Source organism: Periplaneta americana, chromosome 5 (assembly GCF_040183065.1).
Source record: "Periplaneta americana isolate PAMFEO1 chromosome 5, P.americana_PAMFEO1_priV1, whole genome shotgun sequence".
In the NCBI taxonomy this organism is placed as follows: Eukaryota; Metazoa; Arthropoda; class Insecta; order Blattodea; family Blattidae; genus Periplaneta; species Periplaneta americana.
In genome coordinates, this window is record NC_091121.1 from 76,739,876 (window position 1) to 76,766,981 (window position 27,106).

Below are 27,106 nucleotides of genomic sequence, written 5' to 3' on the forward strand. Positions count from 1 at the left end.
TAAGAATGCGTGCTTTACGAGAGTCTACACATTACAATCAGTGACTGTAAACATTTTAAACGTTTCAAATGAAAAAAGAAAATATTCTTTATTTCTGATAAAATACATTTTCTTCTTTACTAATGAAGTTATCGCTACCAAATCAGAGCACTAATCTCTAATCGACTAGCTTTTTTTTGTTTTCACTATCAGTGGTGTTCGCAGTATTAGTGTAAGAGATAAACGAAAATCCAAACGTTTCCATTTCGTTAGCATAAAACTCCATACTCGCAGAGATAGTATCGACTTTTAATGTCATGAATATGATATTAATCGGCGGAGATGGTAGTGTGTGATTTATTCGCTCTACTCAGCATTGGCGCTAATGGTGTAGGCGCGAGATAATGAGTTTCATTGAGGCCGTTTATTTTTAGTGTCCAATTTGCTTTGTTCAACCGCTGCTGATTTTTATGTAGCGACAGTGAATTCTTAATGCGAAAAGTATAATAACGCAACTAGCTAGCGAAAGGCTGGAAAGGAATACTCTTGGGAGCCATAGAATTTAATGAATGTTCCGTATGCTCACAAAAGTAGTGGGCGTAACACACAAAGAGACTTAATGTTGTAGTCTATGAGTTCGTATTGTAACGAGTTTATGTAGGATAATTACATTATTTCAGGAACGATGTATCATTTTTTGGAAAATGTTGTGAAGCAACAGAAATAAGAAACCGGGATGTGGACTTGCAGACATACTTCTGAGCTAGAAAGGACACAGATTTTTGTATGTACTTTTCTCGTCACTAGGGAATGAAGTTGAGACACCAAAACATTGCCTAGACGCGACTACAGGTTTAAGGAACACTGGCTATAAGATGACGTTAGCTGTTTACTGATGTACAGACCGATTATTTAGTCTGACAGCTCAGCGACGCGAAAGAGGGGAAGTATTAGGAGTAGTGGGGAGAGCTCCGGAGTAGAGATAAGGGCGAGCGGTCGGTAAATGAATGCAGTACAGCTTAACTGTACTAGAAAAACAACGTTATGCCGCTTGCGTGACATCCGATCGCTCTTACTACAGGCCACAGACTAACCTGAACATCCCTTGGCGTAACTAAATGGACTCGCCTGACCTAGGCGCACATTGCCGGCGACTGTCAGGACTAAATAATCGTACTATACCTTCAGGTTCGTATGCAAAATTGAGAACGTCGCGTGAAGGGATGTCTGTTGATTCGAGTTTAATGGGTGCGGATTTTATATTGTTTACTGCAGTATAATTGTTGTTTCAACACAGCATCTCTATTTCCTGTTTAAAAAATAAACCTTTCGTATGGAGTTCAGTTATGACTTAGCAAAGGTACTGTGAAGATGTATTGAAATAAACTCTGCAACTTTGCCTGTGCTCGTAAAAGTCTTCGGAGATGACTTATCTTTTAGTCAAGGAAGAAAATATATATATAGTAGTGTAAAGTGTGTAAGTTAGACATAAAAGTTAATAAGCGTCATGATTTACAAGAAAATTGCGACTCGAGACACATGGAACATCTGTCACTGTTTAGAGATGTGATATCGAATCAGTCCTCTTTTTATTATAAATTTTGTCTGATGCTGATATGTACGAATATTCCGTTCCATAAACTTGAGAATCCACATTTTAAACACTTCATTGAAAAGTATTCCGTTTACAAAATTGCCGTCTCCAACAACCATGTGTACACGATATTTGCCCTCGTGTTACGAAATAACTTTAAATTTTATACGTTCAGCTGTTGCTAACAATAAAAAGGTTAAACTAAAACTGAAGAGTGTTCTTGAAAAAATCTTGCATATTCGAAACTCTGTGAAGTGCATTATGAAATAAATAATGAACAGACACAAGATAATAATAAATAAAACTCTTTGAAATTCGCACCAATAGCCTCATGTGACGTCGGAAGAACATTTTCTTGTTTGAGTGACAATTGAAACAGGTTTATATTTGACAATTTACGAATGTACATTACAACAAAATTAGTGACATTTAAAGTCACCATTATTATTTAGAATGTATAACTGTTTTCTATAAAGAAGAGAATGAATTAAATCGCTTTATTAAATGTGTGTTATACCCTACTTGTTTTAATCCCTGATTATACCGAACAATGGTCCCGCGCCGTGCGTCGTGGTCCAAGGCATCCTGCCTAGGACTGTGGTTCGAGTCCTCATGAGGAAAAAAATTCTCTCATGAAATTTCGGCCAGTGTATGCGACCGGTGCCCTCCCAGCATCGTGATGCACTTGGGGAGCTACGGTAGGTAGCGAAATCCGGTTGCGAATGCTAGCTATAACGGCTGGGGGATCATCGTGCTAACCACACGATACCTCCATTCTGGTTGGATGATCGTCCACCTCTGCTTCGGCATGTGGGCGTGAGATCAGCAGCCGGCTGGTCGATCTAGGCCCTTCACGGGCTGTAGCGCCTCGGATTGTTATATTATATCGAGCAATGATTTTTTATTCAAGCACAGCAGTGCTCAGTAGAAGTCCCTGTACTACACTGAGTTCATGTAAAGAACACGACTTGTATAACACGTGACGAAGATGACTTCATAGGTTCGTGTCTAAACTTTCATCCCTACTCATCACCAGAGCTGAGATTCCTTTAACCTGCGCGGTGCTGTAAACGACGCAGCGACTATGTTTCTAGAGAAAAGAAAGAGACAGAGGATACCTTTACGATTCCATTCGGAAGCAGTGCTGACGTGTATACAAGTATAATCGGATGAAAAATCTTCTGGCATGTCAGTGAACAAAGTTTCCATGTGTACTAAATTTTTCATTATTGAGCAACGTTTTCACTGGAATTTAACACAGTAAACTTCATATAACTTCGAAAAATAAATAAAATATATAAATACAGTACAATTCTATGAATAACAAAAACTAGTAATTACAGTTTGACATACATAAATAAAATGTACTTCTATGCATAACAAATACCAGTATATGGTTCACTGATCCATATGACAATAAATTACAACATATATTCTGTTTGTATCAAACGAAAAAGAGGTGCAGTCGGGTGAAAAATCTTGTTGGGTACTTGTATTCCATGAGGTGGAAGGGAGTTCTTCCTGTTGTGTTTTAACATGAATTTTCATATGTTCACTATACCTTTTTGAATTACAATGTTATTGAACGAAAATTTTTTTTCCCGCTCTTATTTCCACATTACATAGTTTACAAAATATATTAAACCCTTTCACACGAAAGTACTCACAGCCAAATTCGTTTACCAATATTTGTTGGATGTTGTGTTTTCTTATTTTCGGCATATTTCTGAACGACGTAAGACTACCTTCTGACTAGCGCTTGTGCTCGTAACAAATTAAATGTTCAGGTACCTGAGTAAGGAAAATAAACTTTCACGGGACGACTTCATTTGATATCGTGTTCTTGTTGCGAGCGTACGCTCGTAACTCTATACGTCAGACTACAACTACTGGGTGTTCATTTCAAAGTGTGTCATGACGTCACTGTTGTTGGGTCACCGATTTGAAGCGAGTTTCAACTTATATGTCAGAGAAGTTGCCTATTATTTAAGGCGTTCTTCAATCTGAACTTGAGAACGTGTATGGCATAACTTGAACGTCGTAGCAACAGATGGCGGTCTGTACGGTCTGTGTGCTACCATAACCTCTTTCGAACTGTGTTTTGCGCCGGCAAGTCGTACGCAGGGTATTTGTTATCGGTTGCGTACGGTAACATTCCACAACACAAATCAAATGCTCCGTCTCCATGTTGACCGTCGAAGTTAATGTCAACAAATACGTAAGTAATCTTCTTAACCCTCTCCCCATATCCCGACAGTACGTATTTCCAAACAGTTCACATTCCTGCCACTACCGGCGTTACCGTACGTATCGGTACGTACTCTTCAGAACGAACGCCGTACTTGCTAGGCAACTTCTCTGCCTCACAGGTTATACACCTCTGCGGAATTGTAGAAAGATTGAATTCTCTAGGCTCATCGGCTAGCCACATGACGGCATACAGCGAGCCATGACACATTTTGAACTGAACACCCAGTATAGTCTAGACAACACTAACCTATTTTCAGTGTTTTGGTTAAAGGAATCGCAGCTCTGCTCAACACTAACATTGAGAGTTTGGTCACCGACCCGGTGAAAAGGGTTCAATGTGTATAGAATATAAATCGGTAACACGCTGCAGAAATAGTACATTCGGTTTCTGAGTGACTATTAGGCTATAGTGAAGGGTGAGAGTACTGTCAGTAGTCGAGTTACCTTCTCAGACAGTACGTTTCGTTCTTGCTACCCGATTCTTAGGCTGATTCAAGTTGTCGAGCTCTATGAATGCACTTTATTATGCCGAACATTCCCACAAAATACTTAGTCTCCACAGTGAAGAGACTTGCAATGAGAAATGGAAAATCTTTCATGTCTGATCGGGTGCTATAAAATCTTTCATCACAAGTAACTTCAAAAGTCTGTCTGTAAAAAAATATTACATTTTTTCAAAGAAAACAATACCGTACCCGACGTCCTCTAGCTTTTTGAAAACACACAGTAAATAAATCGCTAGCAGCATCTGTTGTCTTTCTGGCGTTCACCAGTCGGAGTGATGAGCAAGCTTCGAGACTTTGGACCCGATACAATAAGTTTACTGTGCATGCACTATAAGTTGTTGACTCGCTGCAGGTAGGTAGAGATGTGTTGAGCTAACAACGTTGCTATTTAGAGTAGAGTACGGCAGTATGGGGAAACACACACATAAGTACAGTCTGAAAGTAAATATACATTATACAATGATAATGTCAAAAGAATGTGAAAAGCATTTATTCTCCTGTCTTTTATAAGCATTTGTGTTTAATTATACACAGTGTTAATGGTGGAAATAAGCATGTAGCAATTTTAAATTTTTCATTTATCCTATTGGTCGTCTTTAGGAAGTGCAGTTACAGTACCTACTACAAGATACGTTCTCAGTGTCTCAAACGTAAATCTTTTTCGGTTATCTGCCAAAGTTTGTAGAAAGCTGCGCTTTACGTCGCATGACGTGATAGGAGCAAAACGAAAAAACCTAACATCATTGCAGTCTATAAGAGAGAGTCCTTTATTCTCGGGGGACTCTATGTCCACTGATTTGCTGTTTATGTTACAGAATATTCCATATCCGTTATTTTTACATAAAATTGATTTCCACTTCTGTTTTACACGTTTAGTAACCGGTGTACTTGATGTCTCATTAATTCTCTGCATCATTTTCTAAATTAATTTGAGGGCTTCCGGCATCTCTTGCTCTGACTTTTCTAACCGTGTAATAGTTTCTGATACAGTTTGTATGAAAACCAAATTATTCGTCAGAACCTTCAAATCCCAGCGTTTTCCTTTGCGTATATGTTGGCATTCGTTCTACAGTACCCCCACCCACTGTAAGCTTTACCACTATACTCAGTACGCCGTTATGCGGATTTCCCACTGAACTGCTCTATTGGGTCCAAAGTCTCGAAGTCTGGTGATAAGTAACTAATCTTCATCCAGCTGAAGAATGGAACCTCACATCTACAGTGCAGTTTGTACTGCGTGTCTGTTCAAAGTGTGTCATGGCTCGCTGTATGCCGTCATGTGGCTATCCGATGAGCCTAGAGAATTCAATCTTCTTACACTTCCGCAGAGGCGTATTACCTAAATGCGTGAGAAGTTGCCTAGCAAGAACGGCGTTCATTCTGAAGTACGTACAGATACGTGCGGTAACGCCGGTAGTGGCAGGAATGTGAACTGTTTGGAAACACGTACTGAGGTGAGTTTTTTCCTTACTGTCGGGATATGGCGAGAGGGTTAAGACGATTAGTTACGTATTTGTTGACATTAACTTGGACGGTCAACATGGACACGGAGCATCTGATTTGTGTTATGGAATGTTGTGGAATGTTGCGGTATGCAGCGGATGATAACAAATACCCTGCGTACGACTTTCCCGCGCAAAACACAGTTAGAAAGAGGTTATGGTAGCACACAGACCGTACAGACCACCATCTGTTGCTACGACGTTCAAGTTATACAATACACGTTCTCAAGTTCAGATTGAACGCCTTGATTAATAGGCAACTTCTCTGACATAAAAGCTGAAACTCGATTCAAATCGCTGACTCACAACAGTGACGTCATGACGCACTTTGAAATGAACACCCAGTATTACTTCGCTCTCAAAGAGCTTTGGTTCACGGCATATATAGCGAAGTCTTAGCACGTGTACTTTTTGAGTATCACAGCATGTTGGAGAAATGTTGTCTTCTTATTCAAAATATATTACAATAGAACCAAGTTCATCTAAACCAAAAGAAATGGAGTTGTTTCGGATAACATGTTTCTTTTCTGGTTAATCCATGGTGGCTATTTGCAGCAGTGTATTGGCAATTGTTTAACATCTACAGCGTCGCAGTATTAAATACACGAGAAATACGGTCGCCATCTTTTCTTTAGCCGTAAGGTTAAAATCAAGTTATTCAATTTTCAAAAGAAATATCCCGGATATTTTGTAATTTGTGACATAAAAAACTAAATCGTGAACTTTGTTTTTGCACAATAACGCCCCTCCCATACTGCCGCTCGCACTCACAACTTCTTCAGCTGTTGAACTTGGAAGTTTTCGATCATTCCCCTTACAGCCCGGATTTGGTTCCTATCGAGTAGTGTCTCTTCACACACATGAAGAAGTGGCTACGTCTCAACAATTTGATGAAAAACTGCAAAAATAGTGTTGAAGGTTGGTTAAAGTCCCAGACGGGAAAGTTCTATGCAGAGGGGGTTTTAGAGCAGATTGAAAGACACGATAAGTGCCTCAATTTAAAGGACGGCTGTGTTGAAAAGTAGTGTAAGACTATAGCTTCAAGTTATTGTAACAAAAAGTTCTGTACCAAACGGATGTTACTTTATGAACAGCCTTTGTAATAAGATTGTTAGCAAGAAATAAGTTCAGTGAATTTAATGTGTCTTTACTCGTATAACGAATTATATGCAAATGGATTCTGATTGAGTTATTCCTGATAGTGAACACAGTTCTTACATGTAACGTCGCCTGATGAAGTCGTGTTAGATGTCATGTTCTGAATGGATATCTCGGATTGAGTGCGTGCTAGCTTTAAATCAAGCGGGAGATGTAATCAGCCATCAAAGTACTCTGTTAAATTGAGCGATTTTGTCCCGCCTCTTACAAGTGAATTGCAGTAACTACGTGATGTTAATGTAGGCCTTACAATTATGGAAATGAAAATTCATGAAAATTGCTTTACATAAATGATTCAGGTATTGATTGCCGAGTCTGTCACCCAAGCGCTAAGCGAACTGATCTTCCTTCCAGGCAGTCAAGGTTTGATCTGCGGCCAAATCGTGATGGAAATTATGTTGAAAAAAGCAGACGCTGCATAGGGTTTTTATCTTGGTACACCCGTTTTCTTATATCATTCTACATAAAGATAACAGAAATTACTCTAATAGTTAGAGGCATCTTCATTATATTCCCTGGGAAGCATTTAGTTTGGCCTATTATCTAGATGAATAATTATTGTAAGAAGTTTCGTGTTTGGTTATAATAATGATTAGTTAAGTTAAGTGAAAGCATTATATATTTAATAGAGATTCCAAGGGCTAGTTGGTATGAAAGGTGTTATTTATGGGCAATTTTGAACTGAATTTTAAGAGATTGTGAAAGTTAAGGCGAATTTCTCAGAAACAGGAATGTAAGGGACTGTCACTAAAAAGTAGGCCTATTTGTTTGATGACATATTATATTATTCATTCATTCATAGTATTCTGCCCAAGAGCAGATCTTTCACTGCAAACCCTGCATTCTCCAGTCTTTCCTATTTTCTGCCTTCCCCTTTGTCTCCGCATATGATCCATATATCTTAACGTCTTCTGTCATCTGATTTCTTCTGCCACGAACTTTTCTCCCGTTCACCATTCCTTCCAGTGCATCCTTCAGTAGGCAGTTTCTTCTCAACTAGTGACTCAGCCAATTCCTTTTCCTCTTACTGACCAGTTTCAGCATCATTCTTTCTTCACCCGCTCTTTCTTACTCTGTCCATTTCACACGCTTCATTCTTCTCCATATCCACATTTCAAATCTTTCTATTCGCTTCTATTCGCGTCGTATTGTCCATGTTTCTGCCTCCCATACAATTCTACACTCCACACAAAGCACTTCACTAGTCTCTTCCTTAGTTCTTTCTCCAGAGGTCCGTAGAAGATGCTCCTTTTTCTATTAAAAGCTTCCTTTGCCATTGCTATTCTCCTTTTAACTTCTTGGCAGCAGCTCATGTTACTGCTTATAGTACACCCAAAGTACTTGAAACTGTCCATTTGCTCTGCTCCCTCATTTAGAATTCGCAAATTTACTTTCTTTACTTTTTCTTATGACCATGGTCTTCGTCAATATAATATAATATAATATAATATAATATAATATAATATAATATAATATAATATAATATAATATAATATAATATAATATATTATAATGTAATATATATATATATATTATATTATATTATATTGTATTATATTATATTGTATTATATTATTCCACCAACTTTGTTCTCTCCCCCTATTTTATCTATCATTAAAATACGCAGAGTTAAAGTCTTGGGTGTTTCTGAGGCTATTATAGGAAGATTTCAGGACGTTGAACCCAGGGCTTACCAGGTACCTGGTTTTGTCGGTATTGAGGCCGGATAGTTCACCTGTCGGCATCGGAATCACGTATGCCACCCAAGCTACCTGACGGACTTGGACAGTCATCGTATATATTAGGGCGCACAGTATTCAACACATACTGTTAGCTAGATGGGATTTGGTGAAATGAATCCTAGTATTTACCATGAGATTGCCTGACATTCGTTTTACAGTTGGGGAAAACAATGAAATATCAATCAGGAAATCAGTTTAAGCAATACTCAGACATATGCCCGAATCCAGCCGTGGCGTACGAATCAAGCAAGTCAATGCCCAAGATACGCTAATGGCCGGGGATCGAACACGGGCCGTCTGGACGGAAGACCAACATGCACTTGAGTCAAGACGCGGCTAGGGGCTGTTCTACTCTTGCAGTTAAAGATATTACATCGGAAGCAACTGACGTATCTGAAAACAAGGTTTATAATCCAAGAAATGTTTTACATTCATTAGCGGCCAGAGGTTTTACGTTGGTCCCATCAAGTGAAATTTATTGTTTGTTTACGTATCTTATAACCCGAGAATTGTAGAACTAGTTTCGGCTGAAGGAGTGTTGACAATCTGATTTCTCGTGTATTTACTTTTTCACGCTGTGGCTGTTAAAAAGTTGTCTATTGCACACACAAAATAGTAACCATGGATTGTCTGGAGGGGAAAAAAAAGTGTTATCCGAAACGGCTCCTCTCCCTTTGGTTCGGATAAACGGGGTTCTACTAAAATACATTTTGAATAAGAAGACATTTCTTTAATACCCTGTGAGACTTAGAAAGAACAAGTTGTAATGTTAATATGAAGCCCCTATCGTGCAATGTGTTTGGAATGTTTTCACAGATAATTTTATATGCTTAAAAATGCATATCCAAGCGTTGCACAAATCTTGTAGTTCTTGGAGTGATAATGTTGTTTATAATTATCTTATCATGTAAAGTATTGTTTACTTCTTCATTAGTATATATAGTGTCATCTTCTGACAACTTCAGGAATCCAAAAGTAGTAGTGTAGCTTTCTTAATATCCAGGAGAAATACATCATCTTCTCACGTGATTTTTTGTCAGTTTACCAGAACTACTTGTATACAGTAGACCACGATATTAAATGGCTTAGCTTTGTTTGCATGTTGTTTTACTTTAAGTCCAAATTCTCCTTTTGGTTCTTGGAAGCTTGTTCCTAGTCTTCGAGCTGCATACCTATGGATTTGGACGGTGTACGAATGGGTGACAGATGCCATGGATTGCAGTACTACTGTATTAATGTGAGTTAAGAGAAAACAAATTGATTACAGCATTAATGCGAGAGCTGTGATACCGTGCTGCGGAGCTATGAGGATCCGAGTAGCGCAAGAAGCGGCATAAGCAGCATCGATTTTCAGGCCAATATATTTCTTAAGTAACGAACGAAAGTTAGCTTTTTCATTAAATTGAAGCACCATGACCTAGATCGGTTCCCTTGTTAGTAGCGTACACAACCTGAAGGTAGTTGATGTAAGAGGGATAGGGGTCATACGGGCAAGTAGGAGTCATGAGAAAAATTAGAGCTCTGTGGTATGACTGCTTAGAGATAAGATAGCAAACATGACTTCTATATCACACAAGATAATTCAGTATAAGGGGTGTCGCCCAATCGACAATCAAAGGCTTTTATGATAACAGACAAAGCCACCAGCGCATCTCAGTCGCCTGTGTCGCTTGCATGCCGATTCGGAGTTGCACTCGGGCGTGGGTTCGATTCCAACTTGGGCTGATTAACTGGTTGGATTTTTCTGAGGTTTTCCCCAACCGTAAGGTGATTTCGGGTAATCTGTGGCGAATCCTCAGCCTCATCTCGCTATCATCAATCCCGTCGATGCTAAATAACCGAGTTATTGACACAGCGTCGTTAAATAACCAACTAAAACAGGCAAAAGAAGTGTACTAATCGATAATGTAGTGTATAAGTTACAGTTAGTTTGTGAAAATTAATTTAACACATATTTTAGCAGTAGAATTTCAAAGGAAGCCAGATATCGTCATCGTTCCAGCAATAACTCCTATGTGCAAAATATAAAATTTTTCAGCAGGAAGAGAAAAAAAACATTTATTCATCCTATGGCATCCGTATATACGAGACTGTGAATTCTTACATTTTCGAAACAAAGAAATGTAATTATATATAGGAGATTTTATTATTTGCTGTATCACTATTTAAGTTATTTAATAGAGCAAAAATCAGAAAATCGATAAATATGTCACATAGGAGTTATTGCAGGAAAAATGATGATATACTTTTTAGATTATACAAATGAAATATAGGCCTACTGTTTGGAATTATGCTTTTGGCTAATCCACCGTGTCCTGGAACTTGGCATTTCCCAAAAGCCTAATTCCATTCACAGTCACAGTGAAAGCCTAAAATCTCGTAGATATATACTTACGGGAGAGTCGGGTAGTATCGGACAGTGCGTTTTTTTTATCTATAACCATATGGTAGTACCTGAATGACATGGTTACGTTTCTCTATGCGATATCAAAGAAACGTAACCATGTCAATCAGGTACTATCATCGAGTGGTAGATGAAAGAAACTCACTGTCCGATATTACCTAATGTCCGATACTACCCGACTCTCCCCTACTTATGGCTTTTAAGGAACCCGGAGGTTTATTGCCGCCCTCACATAAGCCCACCATCGGTCCCTATCCTGAACAAGACTAATCCAATCTCTACCATCATATCCCACCTCCCTCAAATACGTTTTAATATGATCCTGCAATCTACGTCTCTGCCTCCCCACAGGTCTTTTTCCCTCCAGCCTCCCAACTGACACTCCATATGTATTTCTGGATTCACCAATATGTGCTACATGCCCTGCCCATATCAAACGTCTGGACTTAATGTTTCTAATTGTCAGGTAAAGAATACAATGCGTGCAGTTCTGCGTTGTGTAACTTTCTCCATTCTCCTGTAACTTCATCCCTCTTAGGCCCAAATATTTTCCTAAGCACCTTGTTATCGAACAACCCTAACCTCTGTTCCTCTCTCAAAGTGAGAGTTCCAATTTTACAACCCTACAGAACAACCGGTAATATAACTGTTTTATAAATTCTAACTTTCAACTTTTTTGAGAAGAGACTGGATGATGGGCCAGTAAACAGCCGCTGTCAGAGCGCTTAGCTTCTCCCGCTACAGTTGCTGTTGCACGAGTACTCGTATACCGCCTGTTCTGTTCACTATACGAGTTTGTCGCCCGTAACAGAATAATATCAAGAATTTCCCAGATTTATTCTGTGTTTAATTTCCTCCTGAGTGTTATTTATTTCTGTTACTGTTGCTCCAAGACATTTAAATTTTTCCATCTCTTCAAAGTATAAATTTCCAATGTTTATATATCCATTTCGTGCAATATTCTAGTCATGAGACATAATCATATACTTTGTCGTACTTACTTACAAATGGCTTTTAAGGAACCCGCAGTTTAATTGCCGCCCTCACATAAGCCCTCCATCGGTCCCTATCTTGTGCAAGATTAATCCAGTCTCCATCATATCCCACCTCCCTTAAATCCATTTTAATATTATCCTACATCTTGGCCTTCCCAAAGGTCTTTTTCTCTCCGGTCTCCCAACTAACATTCTATAATCTTATTCCTTTGCTGTGGTCGTGCCACAGAATCAGTCCTATTCCGAGGCTTATTGTATGGATTAGTAACAAGCTGTTTTTTTACGGTGATGGGTTGTTAGCCCTTCGCCCAACCCCCAAGCTGGAGGACCACCCTTTATCGGCTGTCCACATATTCGTAGCTACCCTTCATATCTGGAGGCCGTCTCCTCTCTCCACAACCTGAGGACGCGCCATGCCGTGATGATAGGTACCCACAATACATGGGCTTTGTCGTAGATCTGTTATTTAAATTCAGATTGTACTAATTTATTTCAATGTCTTTTAGTGCTTTTTCAAGGAAATGTATAAAAGGAAATGTCATTTAACAACATAACAAAGGAACTGAATTGTTGCTAAACTCTTAAGACATGGGAGACAGTAGGACGAGACTTCCTTGTGATAGTATTCTTCACTTGTCAGCTTCTTGTATTTCGAACTGCAACTTACTCGTAGCAGAATTACATTGCTTTTTTAACCTAGTGCTGTAGAACAATCCTGCAGGGACTAAAAATGCTTTAGAAAGAATTTATCTGTAATATGAGGCTTTGTATTACTTGCAAAACATAACTGCAAGTAGTATGAGTGGGGATTTCTACTTACTCTTATTGCTGATATACATTATGCACTTCTTTTATTTTACAAATCTTTTTGCACGTAGCTAAAAGAACAGATTTGGTTACTGGCGGCGACAAGATACACACACCGCAGTCACAGCCTGTTAATATCCCTTGCGAATGCATTTACTCTTTATGTATAAAACCGGCTTGAATTTATTGTTGTCGATTTCACATTTAGTCGTTTGCTTCGAGGCATCCCACTACGGGGATTCTTTCCTTCTAATACAACTGGCTGTAGTCCAAGTTATTTGTTTTCTTATTTCTTTTTTTTTTTGGCTCATTTCTGAGATCGATGTAATACAATTTCAATTTATTTCATATATCGCTCAGAGATTTTCCATCTGAGAAGTTAGATGAATTTGTAAGTGGTTCGCCATCGTTTTTCAACACTATGAAATGAAACGTCTAGTTTTCAAGGTAAATGTTGAAACATGGGCATAAGAAAATCTTGTCAGGTGTAAATGTGGAATTATGTTACACAATTCCTAAAAATAAGCATATAACCACAGTCTAATATATAGTCACGAAGCTTAATACGTAGTAAATATGCATACATAGATAGTTGCTAACGACTAGGATCGCTACTATCGCCTCATTACAGACAATGCGAAATAGTACCTGCACAGTCTATTGTTCCTAGTACCCTCATAAACTCAAGCTTCGTGACTGTCTATATTAGACTGTGGTGTAACTTCAGGAATACCTTTCGCAAATAAAAAATCAGAGGTAATTGTCATTAATTTCAAGGGGATTTTATATGAAAGAACGGTTCAAAGTTAGGCTAGGAGAAGAAATACCATAAAGTAAAATAGGGAGAGGAGTACGTCAAGGATTTCCTTTATCACATACCCAGTTCAATATCTACTTAGAGAATTTAGTGAAGAACTGTTTTCAGAACATGGGAGGAGTGATAATAGGAGGAAGAAGAATAAAGTACATAATATTTGCTGATGATATAGCATTGTTAGCAGAAGAGGAGATGATAATAATGGATATGCTGCTGGAACTAAATGACAGCTGTGAATAATATGAGATGAAGATAAATGGAAATAAGGCGAAGACCATGATCATAGGAAGAAAAATAATGAAGGTAAACTTGCGAATTCAAAATGAGGTAGTAGAGCAAGTGGACAGCTTCAAATACTTGGGGTGTACTAAAAACAGTATCATGAGCTGCGGCGAGGAAGTCAAAAGGAGGAAAAAAATGGCAAAGGAAGCTTTTAGTACAAAAAGGAGCATCTTGCGCGGGACTCTGAAAAAATAAGTAAGCAAGAGGCTAGTGAAGTGGTTTGATTGGAGTTTGGCGTTATATGGGGCAGAAGCATGGACATTACGACGAAGTTAAAGCAACGATTAGAAATAAATTTCTAAAATTGTTACATTATAGACTTCATAACAATTATCCTACTTATGAGAGTTATGATAAAATGTTTTAACATTTCCATTTTACTAGTTTGCAAATTAGACGAAATTGTCAATCTTTAAACTTTCTTTATAAATTATTAACAATAAGTTGGACTTTGTTGGGTTTTTTATTATATAACATTATATGCACCTAAGCTTAATACAAAACTTCAAAATCTATTTTTCATACCAAGGGCAAATACTGAATCGCACAAAAATTCCCCAGTTTTTTAAATGTTACAATTATACAATATATTACATCCCCATCCGAATGTTGATATTTTCAATACGATTTTTTCTAAATACAGAGTAATTGTAATCATATTTTACAGTTGTCAGTTAATTTCAAGTTACTTTCACACCTTACTTTCAATTTCTTTTTTTTCTTTCTCTCTTTTATATTTTCTTTCAGTTTTTAATAAGAGTATGTTTCCTTTTCCTGGTTTATGTTTTATAAATAAATCAATGAATTATCAGTCTTGAACCTTGCAATTGGGCTTTGCCTGTTACATTCAATAATAAATAAATAAATAAATAAATAAATAAATAATAAATAAATAAGGAAAATAAATAAATAAGTCAATCAATAAAAAACGATAACGACTCTTGCGACAAAATACTTTTCGGCTAAACAGTTATCAGCCCGTAATTAACAGTATAATGTAGAAAAATATGTGAATTTATTCTTTCATATCTGTCTTACAACACCTAATCTCTTAAGGCACCCTGTGCACAATACTTTTAATAAAAAATATATTAAGGGAAATACGATTGTAACCAAAAATATTGATAGAATGACATCTTAAGCGAAAGTAGAAAACTTAAGAAAGAAAATCTCGTCATCGGAGCTTGCCCATCGCAATATAATTCCATTTAATGCCAAGACTCAACCCTGAGTTGTCACTGATGAATCCGCACTATAGCACAAAACTATGAGCTAGATGGGTAGGGCTGCAGAAAGCACCGGCGTAGCTCAGACTGTCTCTCATTTTCCTCCTGATCAGGAGCTGCGCTCGGGAGTGGGTTCGAATACCTCTTCGATAGATAGGCCTAATAACATGGCGAATACTGGGACTGAGCTAAACCAACCCCATCTCGCTGTTACAATTCCATGAACTCTAAATAACCTCGTAACTGATACATTGTCGTTAAATAACTCACTAAAATATGAAAGTATATTTTCGATATTTATTTGCTCAGATACTTTTATTGATTAATAATAGAATATTAATGGTTACCACAATAGTTATCTAGTTCTATTTTTTATGTATGAGTTGCAGGATCGCATTACAGAAATCGAGATTACACAATGAAATAAAAGCCTTTGTATCAATAGAATTTATAACAAAAGCTTGGTGCAGTGTTCAGTAATATGGATAACAAGCAAGAATAGCGAACAATGTGGGAAAATTGAGCCTTAAAGCTTAAAAATAAGGGGAGGCTATTAACACAGCGTCATTAAATCGTCTATTGAATAGAGGTTTTCCCTCACACTGTTAAGAGCAGAAATACTGTATACCTTTCGGCGCTGGTCCCTGGACTCATATTGCTGCGATGATCACCTTCATGTCACTCAGACACTAGAATAACCATAACAGTTGATGGACATTTTAAATTAAATCAGTTTGAAAGAATGTGGTTGTGGGAATGGAAAACCAGCGGGTTATCGCTTGAGCCACAGGCGCGATGTGACATAGGAGATACAGGGCTCTAGCTCTAGGGAGAAAGAAGGTAAGTGATTTGTAATTTTATACAGGGACTTAGAATGTGACAGTATCACATCGTGTTGGGGGAAATCTACTATGTCCCACGAATTATAACGGAAAATGGTCTACCGCTGTGGAGTAACGGTTAACACGGCTGACAGTGAAACTATTGGGCCCTGATTAAAATCCTAATTGGGGCAAGTTACCAGATTAAATTTTTTTCTTATGGTTTTCCCTCAACCAATTGAAGCAGAATTGCTGGGTAACTTTCGGCAATGGACCCCAGATTCATTTCGCCATCATAATTACACTTCCCCTCTTTCATCATATCCGTTTCTCTCTTAGGTTTCGGGCTTGCTCCGATGTACCGACCGATTATTTAGTCCTGACAGCTCAGCAACGCGTAAGAGGGGAAATGATAGGAGTAGTGGGGAGAGCTCCGGAGTAGAGATAAGAGCGAGTGGTCAGTAAAGAAATGCAGTACAGCTTAATTGTACTGGAAACACACCACTGTACCGCATGCGTGACATCCGCTCGCTCTGAATGCAGGCGACGGACTAACCTGAACATCCCTTGGCGTAACTTAATGGACTCTCCTGACCCAGGCGCACATTGTCGGCGACTGTCAGGATTAAATAATCGTACTGTAGAGTCGGCTGCGGGTCCGCCACCGAACATGAACCTTGTGGATATGTGGTCATTCGTTGTTGGTGGTAGCGTTATGCATCGTGGGCTCTCCACTGGGTTCATGGTAAGTCGTGGGACCGGGTTGAAGGACCGCTGTGAAGCATACGTGGAAAGGTAAATGGATGATGTAGGCTGTAGGAGAATTCAGGTGGCATGCGGAAGATCTCTAGCGCGCGGGACCTTAGGGCATCCACACCATTCCATCCAGGATAGTACAATGGGCTCACTCGAGCGTCTGCGTGTGAGTACAGGCCCAGTCCGTGCCCTCCCCTGAAGGGAGAATAATACGAGGAGCGTCCAGAAAGTAAACTTCCTTGGGACCATTTACAGAAAGAAAACATAATTTCATGGAAAAATTTGTTGAAACGGTTACAGCAATTTTTGTTAGATATTTTTGAACATATTCACAACCGGAATTGAGATATTTGTCATACCGTGGGATCAATAGATAGGTGCAGAGGCTGTCACATACTGGTTCCGATCATATCTGGCACACTTATACGACACAGAGATAAAAAAAGATTATCCCCTGTATGACAAGTATCTCATTTCCGGTGGGGAATAAGTTGAAAAATAGCACAACAATAATTGTTATATCTGTTCCAATATATATTTGCATGAAATTGTGTTTTGATTGTGTAAACGGTCTCAGGGAAACTTACTTTCTAGACGGCCCTCGTAGATAGATAATGGAGAATGTAAGTCCTCGGCGAAACTTTTGTGTAATCAATGACCTTCAGTTCTTGGCAAATGTCACAAGAACTTTTTTGGACACTAATCAAGTTTTGTAGTGAAAGCTCAGTGCTGGGTCCATTTGTCTGATGGTGAGCCATGGATTTAAGGTGAAATAATTGAAATAAATTGAAACAGACATCTATTAAGTAGAGTGTGAATGCTCTACAAATTATAGGAATGAAGTTTACAATTTGATGATGAATATTGTCAACGCGCCTCTACATAGGACGGGGTAAGACTTAACACCAGATACGTGGACTTGAGTCCAACGAAAGTAATTTTGGATGTTGAAGACAGAATGCAAAAGGCGATATAGGTCTGTTGAGAATTTCTCTTACTGCTTGTACGATCATGTTTCACCATTATGATACACAATGTAAGTATATTGGCGTTCTAAGATATCTGACCTATAATTTTCTGATCGTGTATGTAAACTTTCTAACCACAGGGTAATTCAGAACACTAGATTGTCTAATAAAATTGACAAAATTTGAAATAGTTCCGCTAGTTCTCAATAGGTGACACTATTATTGGAACGGGTAATAAAGTGTTGATTAAGTATAAAATATTCTCATAATTGACAGTATCAGCAATTTCCTTCTAAACCTAGTGTTTTTACAAGTTTCAGAGAGGGATAAAATTTTTAATTCTGTAATGCGGGTATATTTATATACTATTGGCAACACTGGCTGTTATCTTCGCCGTCTATTCATAGAAGTAGTAACTAAAGAAGTCACATTTACACGAACATATTATCAATCACTATCGATTAGTTGGGATCAGGTATCTTTGAAGGCCAATTTACGATCATGTTCCACCGTTACGATACAAAATTTATGTGTCAATGTAGAGATAGAAACTAATTCTTCGAGAGTTGATCAATATGAAATGCAGTGGAAATATTGCGAAGCTCTACCTACTAAATCGCTTAGCGATTCACACATCCGCTGAGCATCAGCAGGTACATAAAGTATATTAATGTTTTTTTTTTATTTATAACGCTAGATCGTCTCTTTTTAATGTGGAAAAATGTATGAATAAATTATTGACACCATGACTGGAATTCTGCAATATTTATTGTTGGTTATATCGGGGGATCAATTTTGTTGAATTAACATTTGAATTTTTAGTTTCAGAGGTGAAACGTTCATTTCTGACCGCGTTCACATATCACTACTCCCTAGAGAGAGGAAATTTAACTGGGGAAATAGTTTGTGACTATGCAGATACACCTGGCGGCGAGCTTGTGTATTATTTGTGTCATTTCATCTATGATGTACAGCAATGGATTTTATAGCCTGCGGGATATCGGAAACGCGGTTGCTTGGGACACAAAATGTCCCATAAATAACATAATAAATAAGACAAGAGTGAGAGAGAAAGATGCAGAGGCAGTGGGGAATGAAAACATATTAACAATTTGTCCAGAGGATTTATGGCACATGGGAGTTAAATTGAAACGAATATAAAATAAATGCTATTCCATTCTAGTTTAAATTAATGAGTTGATTTCCAGGGAGAGCATATCTACTTTTTTCCACTGATAAGTCTTTGATATACAGAGTGTTGAAGAAAGGTCATAGATTTGACAGCAAGTAGTATTTAGTAAAAAAAAGGTAAACAATTTCTGATATATTTTACAAATGCTCTGTCTTAAGGAATACCAATTTTGGAGAAAAATTCAGTTGGAGTATATTGTGACAATAAATTACAGTGGAACTCCACAAATAGACACAGCAATGGCCCGTGTGCGAGACGAGGTACGAACGCTGTCTTTCTACGGAGTACTGCGGGCATTGGTAAACATAAGGGCTGTATAATGTTTTTTATGGCATGCGGACCGAAACATAAATAATTAAGGTATATAATTTTAAATAACATATTGTATTATATGCAAAATATATAACAAAACAAATACGTGATTAAGTGTAATATATACGTGATACATCTGAAACATAAAACAAGCTTCTGGAGGAAAAACTCTCTAAATATATCTACATACGGGGCTTTCATTTCAAAACTTCCCACTATAAATAACTAGTTAATTAAATTGAATTCAATTTAAACCAAAAAGAAACACGTAGATTTAGGTATCAAGGGGGAAGTCTTAAACAAGACAATGCATTTTAGATTAATTTCACCTCCCACCCCCCAGTCACTCCCACTTTGAAATTTCAAATGGCACCCCTATATTTTTATACTTAAATATGAAAGAGCATTCAATTGTTTATACACCACATTCATTTGTTTTCGCATCTTTTCTTTTCTATCGTCGCCTGGCAACCTACATTTTTGTTATTGTTGATTAGAGCCGAAGAGAATAAAGCTACAGAAACTTATTGAGCATTTCTTGTAATAGTTGTGTTTGTGTATTAAATTATTTTAAAATGGTGTATACCCTTCAAGAGGGATCATAAATCATCCCTATTGATTAAATTTAGGAATTACACAAAATAAGCTGTGTTTTCTTCCTACAATCAACTGATAATAACAAAGCTTCTTATAATCACTACAGAATGCCTCGTAATTAGATGAATTTTGTTTTATCCTATGCACTGTTCTGATCGGATATCAAATTCTTGAGCGATGGCTCTGATTGATTCACCTTTTTTAAACCGTTCCAGTATTTTTAACTTCTGCTTCAACATAAGCACACATTTTTTGTTCCCTGCCTTGCTGCCAACGTGTACGAGTATCTGCACTGGTTCAACTGGTTAGCCCTGTGCAGCACGGGATGGGGTGCGTTGACTTACCTTGTATCGTGAAGTATACGAAGGTGAGCGTCTATTTGTGGAGTTCCAATGTAATCTAATTTTAAAAGTAAAGCCCATTAGATTCTGTGGTCTTGAGTCATCTTTCAGCGATGTTTGTTATCCCGCGACGATACCAGCTTTTGGTTTATGATGCGAAGAATTCAGTGATATCCATTTCAACGACTTCAAAGTTTTGGAAATTATTTGCTACATGGGAAGTATACCGTAGATCGAAACAGATGGTAGTCTGAAGACGTAAGTTCAGGACTATATTCGGATCTGGTAGCAGTTCGGTTCTTCCCAATTTGTGAGTTTTTCTATGGTTGTTTGATTGGAATGTGGTCTCGCGTTCTGCTAGTACATGAAAATACCATTTCAATGAAAAATGCCAGGTACTTCTCTCAAAACTTCATAAATTTCTTCTGTCTGTTGAGAATAAAGATCAGTATCGAGTCCACATGCGTTTGGAACAAAATTCCAGTGAATCACAACTTCAAAATTCCATCACGCACATAACATTTTTTTGGGTCAGAACCAATTTTGTTTAAGGACAACTTTGACAAGCTGACTGAAATCGAGCCACTGTTTTGAGGTATCAGGATTGTGGTAGCGGTAATATACCATTTTTAGTCATATGTGACAATTTTAATGTTAAATCTATCTTACATGGGATTAGCGATGAGCTGACAACCGATATCCACTCTACGATGACTCTGTTCATTTCATGAGGTAAAGATCTACAACTTCTGTATGATTTTCTAAGCGTCTTTATACGACGATGCATTGTATATTTTAAATCACAGAGTTCTCGTGACATTCTACGTGTATTTTTTGTAATTTTCGATCCAGAACTCTATATGTATCCTCAATATTCTACATATTAAGTTTTCGTTGTAAAGTTTAATGTTTACTTCTCCATTATTCAAACGCTAGAACCATCGCTGTGCTACACGCCCACTAACACCACCTTCACCCTCGACTTCAGAAGTCTTCGAACCGCGGCAACAGCGTTATAAGGCTTTCACTAGTGCTTTTGGACTCTAATCTCAAACTTTATTTCCAGCATTTTTATATTCTTTGTATTAACAATTAATTCACTACTGTCACATGCTTACAGCACTCAGTAACTTAGCTTCCTGTAAATTGTATTGTCCAACTAAAGAAATTAATTAAAATGTCACAAAATACCGAACTTAAAAAAACCGACATTACTTATGAGACGATTTGTCCGTTTAATGCGATAGTTAATAAAGGGAAGCTGCAATAAGTCCAATAAGAACAAATCTTTCAATATCTCACATTAAAACTGTAGTTTCACGGCTTAGCTTAGTGGTTAGCAAGTGGGAATGCTGGGTAACTGACGGTGTTGAACCCCGGACTTATTTCACCAGCATTATCACCTTCATCTCATTCAGACGCTAAATAACCAAAGCTGTTGATAAAGCGTCGTAAAATAACCTATTAAAAAAAAGCAAGTGGGACTAGTATTATGAGTAATTTTGCATGTGTGTTCGAATCCCGTTTAGACTAGTTACGTAACTATGTTTTTATTCGAAGTTTTCTACAACTGTAAGATGACTAATGTAATGTTAAATTATCGGACTCATCTTTCCTTCGTAGCTAAATTGACAGAGCCCTGGCTTAAGACGACCACTACGATGGCGGAATTTTATTTGTAACCTACAAAACCAAGGTTCCGAGAGTTTTGTTTTTGGGAGTGTCTCATTTATCTCTTCTTATTCTACTAACAAACTCCACAATTGTTCTTTCACACTATGTATGTTTGCGCAACACAAATCTGGAAGTGAAATAGCCTTACAGATTTTTCAGAACGAATAGCTCATGTTGTATGTAACAAAAAATACAGTATCACATTGGTAGAAAGTTAAAGTTTCCTTTTCAGAAAAAAAAAAAAGTTTTTTTTCCCCCAAATGTTTAACAGCCTCTTATTCGGTAATCTTTTGCGAGTAGGATCGTGATTTTTGTCCGTATCGATAGGAATTCTAATAAAGAATAATTTATCCTTCTGGCATATTTCAGTAGTGTGGACGGTTTTCGTGTAAATTTAATTTAAATAAGCCGCTAATTTAAAGCCACTGCACGATGGGAGTTGGTTGTAACGTAGCTCCAGAGAACAGCTCATCTAGCGAGACACACCGAATTCGCTGACCTCTTACATCTGTATCACGAGATGTGTGTCTTAGTGGCGATGTTGCCGGACTGCTAAAATTTCTAACGTGATTTTCTAATTAACCGTGCATTAATCACAAAACGTAATATAGGTTTTCTCTTCATTTAAGTGTACCCTATCGGCTCTTTCAGTTAGGAAGGTTATTTCACTTCCATCCTGTATTTTATTTTTTTTTCTCGACGTATTACACAGTTGTAAGGTTCTTTACCTTCCTATTTCACATGAAATATATCGTCTTTTCTTTTTCCTAATCTCTAATGACGTAAGATTGTTGTATCATTAGTCTAAAAGTGCTATACATTCTGAATTGCCTTTACAAACAATTTTGTTATGGAGCTGTTGGTGTTCCTTTTCTCAAGTATATTTGTATTCAATTTAATGTTTAAACAACACTATGATTGAGATGTTTATGTGTGGAAAACGTAAATAAACGACTTTTGCTCGACGAACACGAAATGACTACTTGGTAGAAAAGGGATTGTGATATATTTGCTTTCACGAAATTCAAGGCTGCTTCTTGACAGAGCTAAACAATCAATTTCATTTACGAAATTATTAACGAATGACTAGTGACCTCGCGTAATAAATTTTCAGTGGTTTATTTTACTACGCTTTATCAACTTCTATGCTTATCTAGATTCTGAATGATATGAAGATAATAATTCCAGGGAAATGAGTCCATGGTCCAGTGCCGAAACCGTGATTATATTGTTATAGTCTTTATGTTAATTTTGTTTCCTGTGATTTGAGTCTAAAAATTTCTTCTCTAGCAATGACATTGATGTAGAAGTGGCATTTTTATATTGAGAAACTTCAAATGATATATTAAGCATTAATGTGATAGGGAAATATCTAAGCCTACTGGACATAACGAAAGAATTACACGTCTAAGTTATACACATTTTTGTTGTGTTTAAATAATTATTTACTCGCTTGCTTTTACATAACTTATTACTGAATTATTTGTGGCTAAACCATCGTCCCTATTTGTTGAAAAGAAGTTAATCATGACGTAGGCTCAAGGTAGAGACCAGTACTGCCTCTCAGCAACCGCATTTAGAGCACAGGTAAAAGAACGAAAGCTACAGCAGTGTAGATTTTGCGATCTCGTCAGTGGCGAGATTATGACGTAAAATTCTCTACAGAAGCGGGAGAGCTAGGGATGGACGTTTGTCAGTAGTTCTTTAAGCTGTGTAGGAAGTACGTTCTGTGTTAATGGACATGCTAAGTGAAGGAAAACATGATATAAACGCGTTATATTCACTGGAGTACTCCGTTGATCATAAATCATAATATTCTACTAGGCACAGGTATTGACTTTATTTACACACAAGGTACGCAGCTTTATTTATATGAAGTTGTACTTTTGTGTGCTGTTTATAGAATCATTGAGGTGAGGCAGTAGCTCTTCTGCGAAGACTATTTTGAATAACCTATTCTTCTACAGTTGACGATTTAAAAATATTTCTAGGACCATCGCTTTTAAAAAGATGAAAGACGACACAACTTTATTCGGAGTTACAGCATCCGAACTGGAAACTTTCATCTCTTGGATGAAGACGATGTAGACAGAAATCATGGTAAATATTTTACAATTAATAATTGAGGGCTTTGCCGGAAGAAAGGCGGATAGACCTATATGCCCTTCTTCGGGAAAACGGTTTAAAATGTAGCGAATAATTATAGTAGCGAAATTTTGGTTTTATTGTACTGTACATACCTGCAGAACAGGGCTGCGTGAGTGTATAACATTTTATTCAGGTGCGTTTTAAAATCTTAGATTGCATGTATCTCAATTCGCCATATTGACGTATACGCCCTTTTTTCGGCAAACCCCTCAATTTTACGCAACAATTATTTAGATATAAAGAGAGGTATTATTATGTGAAGGGAGGCATTATTATATGAATAGAGGCATTATTGTGTGAATGGAGACATTATTATGTGAAGGAAGGATTATTATGTGAATAGAGACATAATTATGTGAAGAGCAGCATTATTATGTGAAGAGAAGCATTATTATGTGAAGGAATTTATTATTATGTGAGTGGAGGCATTATTATGTGAAGGGAGGCATTACAATGTGAAGGGAGTCACTATTTTGTGAAGGACGACATTATTATGTGAAGGACGACATTATTATGTGAAGGGAGGTATTATGTGATTTTAGGCATTATTATGTGAAGAGGAGCATTATTGTGTGAAGGGAGACGTTGTTATGTGAAGGGTGGTATCATTATGTGAAGGGCGGCATTATTATGTGAAGGGAGGTATTATGTGATTTTAGGCATTATTATGTGAAGAGGAGCATTATTGTGTGAAGGGAGACGTTATGTGAAGGGTGGTATCATTATGTGGAGGGCGGCATTATTATGTGAAGGGAGGCATTATGTGATTTTAGGCATTATTATGTGAAGAGGAGCATTATTGTGTGAAGGGAGACGTTATGTAAAGGGTGGTATCATTATATGAAGGGCGGCATTATTATGTGAAGAGAGGCATTATGTGATTTTAGGCATTATTATGTGAAGGGAGGCATTATGCGATTTTAGGCATTATTATGTGAAGAGGAGCATTATTGTGTGAAGGGAGACGTTATGTGAAGGGTGGTATCATTATATGAAGGGCGGCATTATTATGTGAAGAGAGGCATTATGTGATTTTAGGCATTATTATGTGAAGGGAGGCATTATGTGATTTTAGGCATTATTATGTGAAGAGGAGCATTATTGTGTGAAGGGAGACGTTGTTATGTGAAGGGCGGTATCATTATGTGAAGGGCGGTATTATTATGTTAAGGGAGGCATTATGTGATTTTAGGCATTATTATGTGAAGGGAGGCATTATGTGATTTTAGGCATTATTATGTGAAGAGGAGCATTATTGTGTGAAGGGAGACGTTGTTATGTGAAGGGTGGTATCATTATGTGAAGGGCGGCATTATTATGTGAAGAGAGGCATTACTGTATGAAGGGACGCGTTATTATGTGAATGGGGCATTATTATGTGAAGGGGAACATTATTATGTGAAGGGAGGCATTATGTTTTATTCTGTTGAAATTCTTGATGGTCCAAGTATTATCGTCAGATACGGAAATCAACAGGAAGAGTAGTATGTCTGCCATCCATTTCCCTAGTACAATAGAGGAGACCCGTCCTATGATCTTATTATGTACCGTATAGCGTCGCGCATTACTGGCGCAATGCTCGGTTCTAGTTTGTCGAGTATGGCGAAGTTCGATATTCGCCGAGGTTCGCTCTACAGAAGGAGGCCTGTCGTGTTTGTTTCATCTTGTTATAAAAATATTCGCTGTCCTCCATGTTTTAACCGCTTAAGGATTTTAGCACAGATCTTGCGATTAGTTTTTCATATGAAATAAGATGAAGTTTGTAATGTCTTGGTTGCCTCTCTCATGTTCGAACATTGCAGGACATTAGTACCGTGGCTTTATCACCAATGGATATGGAGGAGGAAGATAGGTTTTACTTTGAAATGAACTGCCGTAGATTCTTACAATATTAATTATCATGAATCAAACGCTCTTTCTGAAAGCTAGCTAATTCGTTTCCCTATCGCACAGATTACATGCCAGGCCTTGCCTTTTGACTTGTACTGTACACTCGAATTCATTGATGGTTGGGCAGTTTGGGTCACTTCAACCCAGTGCAGTGGCGGACTGTATTGCACTGTATTATATATTATATGTTTCTATTTTAATAGTCACTTAAATTAAAATACATTCTTTGGAATAAGTGGATAATTTCGACAGCACAGCAGCGCCGACAACGCTCGCTTCTAGTGGCAGAGACGTGTCAAACAAATGAGAATCGAAATGTAGGAAAATTCGGGACTATGTTCTTTAAGAATACACTGCACTTCTCAAGAGCAAGATTTACGGAATGCCTGCAACGGAGGATTTTTAATTCACTAAAAGAAAATGCATGTTTTCGAAGATATCGTAACACGTTATCACAGCAAAATGGATAAATAAGATACAGTCCAGGAAATATAGTTGAAATCGACTAATTTAAGAAAATATATGAAAGGGATAATGAACCTAATATTCACGTGCCATTTTTGCACAAAACTTTTGTCACTAATATATCCAGTCATAAACCTCTACCGAATCTTGCTACTGACAGTGGGCCTATTTGTAACTGAAGACTAATTCATCTCCTCATCAACCCCTATCTAACCTTATCAATAACAGTTCGTTTTATTAGCACTAATACGTTCTCTTTATCAAATCCTACCTAATCGTGTCGCTAACAGTGACGCAATCTCTCAGTAATGTTAAGAACGAATGAGGGAGAGAGGAGAAAATAAATTTCTCCTGGCAACTTCGCCACGGGTAGGCTAAATGTCATGCCCATAAGTTGACGATATCGTGTTTAGTTTCAATTGGCTGTCATCCTAACGACACGGTTGAAAGCTGCTGTACCTAATTCTTCACTTTAGCACACTCTTTTATTTTGGAATCCGACGCTGAAATATAATGTTATATTTTTGTTCCTGCACATAAAATGCTCATTATTCATTATCCGGAGACATTTAGCCAGTAGGTGTTGAATTCCACCACTGACTTCCCTCGTTCCCATACTGAATAAAAGGCTCGCTGCCAAATATCTTACTGATTGTTCTTGTGCTCGGAGAAGAAAGAGA